Here is a 6,000-nt window from a genome sequence, read left to right on the forward strand (position 1 = left end):
GGCAGGATGTGATCAGAGCTGATTCCTGACTGTGGAGCAAGGAAGTGTTGAGCCTGCCCTGGCCTCAGTCCTCAGCTGTGCTCCTGCATGGAATACTTCATAATGCTTCAGTCTTTGCCTGGGTTAACTCTAGTGAGATGCTTCCAGTCCTGGCTCCATAGGGCAGTCCTGTGCCTTCCAGAGCTGAAATGGGATTTCTGATCAGCTATTGCTGCTGTGTTTTTCCTTTCAGTTGTCCATTTTCTGCTATGTTACCATACACAGACATAGAGTTTTGTCAAGTGCTCCATGAAATTTTTCTCAGATGAGAAGTGAGGTTCTTGTTTGTGAGAGCTGTATTATGGATACACATCACAATCTTTCCCCTCCTTTCACTGTTACATGCGGCTTTAATTTCCCTTTGCTTTGTAGTCTTGCTATCACTAGTAGATAAATCTTCTTTCAAGGTGTGTCCCTCATCCAGTGCAGCCTTTCCAGTTTGCCCCATTCCTTGCTTCATGCTTCACTTACTCTCAAAGATATTTTTTCTATTGCTGATGCAACCTAATCTCTCCCTTCCTTGCCCTGTTATCTAATGCTAAAGTATTTTGGGACATTATGTAAAGTCTGTTTGTTTCACAAAGCATACTATGTGGTTGTGTATTAATCACTGATTTGATTTTAAACACTTGTTATCCTCACTGTTGATGATCTCATGAACAGCAGTGGCTGATCCACTCCAGAATTCAGCAGCCAGCAGCTTCAGGTAATGTTTTAGCAAGGTCTGCACCTCTGCAATTTCTGAAAGTGATGCCTTGCTATGTTTCCAGCAGTGTCAGCAGTATATTTGTAGCAGGACATACTTGATAAGCAACAGAAGACAACTTGGGAAAGTCCACAAACCTGTCTTAAGATTTTATTACCTCTGCTGGCTCACAGAGGCTTCAGTCTTTGGATTATTTTGGATTTTCCTCTGCACTGTTCAGATTCTGTGATAACCCAGCACTGGTAAGGTATGCAGAGGTATAGCTGAACTGATTTGCTGCAGATTGCTGAGATCCACAAATGGTGCCTGACCTTCACTAGAAATGAACTATTGTTACTCTAATTTTAACCTGTTTAGCTATCACTTAGGATATTACTGGAGTTACAAGATGTCAGTTTATAAAGAGTTTTGAAATGCTGGAATTCACCAGAAGTAGCTATTTTTTTCTTGTTTCTTTTCCACCCTACTCTTGCCCTAAAGCCAAGTTTTTATTTTACACCCATTTATGCCAGCCATTGCAAGTTGCAGGTAGTCTATAATACACAATATAATGAAAAGAACAAGAACTGCAACAAACCACTGTTGAATGTTGCAGGGCCCTTAAAATCTTTTTTCAGTTCTTTTGGTTGTAGAAGGAGCTACTCAGAACAGAAATCCTTTCTTGAAACAATTAAGACAGTGAAAGTTTGTTTTTTTTTTTGTTCTCAGTGCTCTGATAATGAGACTTTCAATATCTGACTCGCTTATTTTTAAAAATCTGGTGTCCAGTCCAAAAGCATCTGTGGCACCTTAATAATTGTTCCTGTGAAAATGCTATTTTAACTTCTCTGCCTCCGGGTATGTACCTCATTATGTAGAGCACTTTCAGCTTTCGTTTTATTAGATGTAAGCCTCATGTATTTCAATGATTTGGGGTTTATCACTTTGTTACCCCCTGCTACTTACAGGATGTGGCTTTTTGTTTAAATAAAGGGTTTTTTCCATCATAACCCATCATCCAGATTGATGGTGTGAGTTCATGGTTCTATAATCACTCCAAACTGAAGTGTCCTGTTTCTCAATGGGGGAAAAAGTTAGGCCGGCTAACCTATCCAATGTGGATGATCCCCTTTTATTGTATATATATCCCTGGGTTTGGTGAGTGGAGCATTTTGATCTCTGTTTTGTATCTGATTCTGCAGATATTACACACACCAAGAATGTATCTTGAAAATCAGTGGTGCTACAGATAAGTAATTGACCAATTATGGTTTGTTAGTCAATGTGAAACAGAAAATGGCAAAATGGTTTAGAGTGAAGCTGATGGGTCACATAAAAACCACAAACCCCTGATGCTCCGTTTTTCAATTATTTAGCCTTGTCTTTCATTTTTAATATACCTGCCTTAAAAGGGTGTTACTAGCCTGAAAGTTATATTTGGAAAATAAAAGCATTGGAATGGGATAGTTCGTTTAATAAACATTGAAATGAGACATTCCTCAAAAGGAAAGCTATTGTTCTATTTCATCTTGGTATTTACTGTTTTCATGAAAAATGATCAGTAATTTCTGAAAATGAAAGTAGCCTTTAAAAGATGTCTCAAGCCAGGTACTGGAAACAGGACTTATAGTATACAGTTGCTCATCATTCAAAGTTGTGTTTGGGGATTTTTTCTTTGTGTAGTACAGAATGTAATGATTAGAGAAAAAAATTATTTCTGGTATGTGAAAGAGAATAAATGTTTCTTTTCACAGTGTGCTAATACAGTGGTACAGAAACTACAATAGATTTAAAAAAGCACAAAAAAATATTTCTTCAGCAATACATGGAAGATGACTTGCATTTATCAAATCCTTCTTCTAAAATCTGAGAACCTGTCCCTTGATGCAAACTCACACATCAAACATCTCTGGCACTATTTATTTCTATAGTTACAACATCTCATTTACAGTCAGTTTATGCTGTATATAGCACTGATTGTTTTTCTTGCAAGATTAAGAGCAGTGTTTTAAACTGTCTTCATCAAGGTCAGAAGCCTGGCAGTAAATTCTTCTCTTGGTTTTTTTTTTTTGTAAATCATGAAGTCCTTTAGTAACAAACAAACATAAAAACCCCCTCAAACCAAAACAAAAAACACCACACAAACACGCTTAGGTTAATGAAAATCAAAGTATATGTATTCAAGACAATTTCTTCCACAAGACAGAAAGTATCAGCAATGGCGAGAACTCGCAGCCCTAGTGATGACTCTAAATCAACAGCTGCCATGCAAGGCATGGAAAAACGAAGTAACTGAATCTTAAAATAATGTGTGTGGTAGTCTATAATGCAAAATTAGTGGGATTTCAAATATTGGTGGTTCTGAAGGGATTGAAAAGTATTGCATATTGCTCATCTGTAGATCCAACATTTCTAGTGTGTTAAATTCTGACACCCATTATGGGCTGTTTTATAACGATCACTCTAAATTGATGAAGGCATACTAAGCCTTGTATGGCCACGGACCTTTAGTTGAGACCAGACAATAATAATCTAGTCTCTGAAGTATGCAAAAAGCATGAGAAAGCATCAGGCTCACTGGCTTAGTGTCAAGTCCTTCTTATAAAAGGTATGACTTAAAATGGAAAGCCTTTGTGACAGTTTATGCAGACTAACTTAATGTGTATAGCCTGTGCAGACAGTTATTTTCCACCTATTCGTGAATACACAAGCAAGGATATTTGGCTTTAAACATAGAGGGGTGCAGAGAGTTCTTTTGTTTAGTCAGATAAATACTTTCCAATATTTAACCAGTTTTAACTTACAGGGAACAGATGGTTTTTCTTCATTAGTAATTGTTTTTCCAGAAGATAAGCCTGTATTAAAATTTGTGAGGATTCATGAGCTCTTTTATTCTAAGTAAAGCTCTTTGTTGAAACCTCTCAATTTTTAAAAAAATAGAAGAACCAAGAGATTTTCTCAAACTTCCAAATCCTGCTAGTTTATTTTATTCTGGTTTTTTGTTAGAGGCAAAGGCTGTCAAACATATTGTTGCACTCTTCCTTGGAAGGAAAATCCCTAAGTGTTCCTAGGATGCAGGCACAACAGAAGTTCGCTAAAACTACCTCCGCTTTTAACTCAGGTAAGACTCAATGGCATCCGATCAAGATGTCAGGTGCAAGTCCTGAAAACTCTTTTGACTCCACCTGGGACTAAAATTAAGTGTTCACAATTTCATGAAAATGAAGAAGTTTTGGTTTTGTTTTGGGACTAGTGAATGGTTGGATTTTTATGTCTCCATCCTTGTCCCAATAAAATAGACACCTTACTCCCTGCTATAGGAGCAAGAACAGGAACTGAGGCCTGTCACATTTCAAATGCCCCTGTCAGAAGCATATTGTTAAGTTCTATTTAAAATGTATTCAGTATTTTGAGTAATGGGAACAATACTACGGAATTTTAACCCTCATAATTGCTAAGCTGGTTTGACAAGGTTTTCACAGCAGAAGTCACTGTTGTATAAGCCTTCACAGATAGATACAGTGCTTTTCTCATTATGGAAACATGTACAGCTTGAGTAGCATTTTCCTTTTATGACATATTCTGACATTCTCTGCAGTCCTTTATGGGATATTCATACAAATTTGTGGAGGAAGTCCTCTAAGGCACAAGTATATGAAATACCAGTGTCTAGTTATTTGGACTTTGAGCTTAAAATTTTAAAGGTCCAGAATTCAGTGATAACAGCATTTTCCCAGACAAGATGCACATTTTTAGGTACCAGCTTCTGAAGTAAGACTTATAAAACTTCCTCTTGATAAAACTACAGAGTTGCATCTTCATTTCTTAATGCATTGGAGTAAGTAATACAGTCATTAAGTTGTCAACAAGCTCCTCTGCCATGTGTTGCTGTCTTGTACCCAGCGTATGCAAATTGTGGCAGTGCCTCATGAGAAGTTGCTACATGTCTTTCCTTTTGCGATCGGTGCATTGGGCCGTGACCTTTCACTGGTGTTTCTTTATTCAAGTTACAGGCACCTCGGTGTGCAGGTTTTGAAGCGCTGTGTGCCTGTTGCCAGTGCTAACCTCTACCATCAAAGGGCACAAGGAGCAGTCTGGCTCTGGCGTGAGGAGGAGTGTGGCTGCGCTCCAGCTCCGCCTGCTGTGCTTGCTCTGTATATTTTGCGTTGCTGTTTTTGAAGAGACTGAGACACTGGCTGTGTTTCTTGCTTCTCTCTTCACCCTGCTGGAGGCCCCAAAGCCCCTGTTAGCCACACTTTATTTTTTCATTTGCTTTGATACCATGGATGTGCTGTAAAATTACCTGGGTTTTACAGGTGTCTTGCCTGTTTGTACAAAATCTAGTGTTATAGAGAGGAAATGAGTTCAGTGAGTGGTTGGCTGTTCCTTCAAACAGGAAAATAATTAATACAAGTTCTTCAACAGAGAAGTTCTCTGTGAGAGGCAGAGCACCACATTTCCAGATGCGATTGCAGGGGCAGGGGTGGGGGGTTTTTTTGAGTGCGTCTGGTTCTTGAAGGAGCTTGTGTTTTATCCCAGAAGATTATAGAATCCTTTTTATGCAGCTTAATGTTTTTCTTTACAGATACCATACAGATAGGAAGCTGTATCCTATTTTACAGATACAAAGTTGCAAGGCAAATAGAGACTAGTTTTGAAGAAATCATGTGGGATTTTTAAAATATGGCTAATAAAATATTCTAAATGATGCCATAAAGAGGAGAGGCATGTTAGAGCTCTAAGTATGTAGCTTAACTGGAGAGCTGTGCTACACAAGGCTGTGTGAAGTGTCAAACTACCTTAAGTGTGGCTGATTTCTGGGCACTCACTGAGGCAAATAATTACTCCAGGAAATAACATTTCAGTATCTCTCTATCAGCATTTCTCTGCGTTTACTCCTCGCATCATTCTGTTCCTCTTTCTTCTGGTCTTTCAGAACAGAGTTTGAGCTCTTGCCCAAGTGCCACTGAAGGCAATAGCGTTTCTTTTGCAGCTCAAAGGCAAAACTTGTTGCTGCCTTTTGTTGTTATTCTGCAGCCCAACAGTCCTGACCTGTGAGGAATGTAAGGGTAGGGGACAAAACCATGAATTTTCTTTTTCTTTTTTTTAATGCAGAGAGACCAATGAAAGATAAATTTGGTGCTCTTTGGTTTGTGTGGATTGGTTTCTTCATTCTTCTTTCTCTTTTTGGATTTCTGGGGGTGTTTTGGGTTTGTGGGACTTTTTTTTTAGGTAAAATTGAGTTTCTTCAAGTATAAAGCTGGGCAGTCCCACAT

Source organism: Corvus kubaryi, unplaced genomic scaffold (genome assembly GCF_017639235.1).
Source record: "Corvus kubaryi isolate FWS band 111438036 unplaced genomic scaffold, C.kubaryi_AGA036_p1.0 138, whole genome shotgun sequence".
In the NCBI taxonomy this organism is placed as follows: Eukaryota; Metazoa; Chordata; class Aves; order Passeriformes; family Corvidae; genus Corvus; species Corvus kubaryi.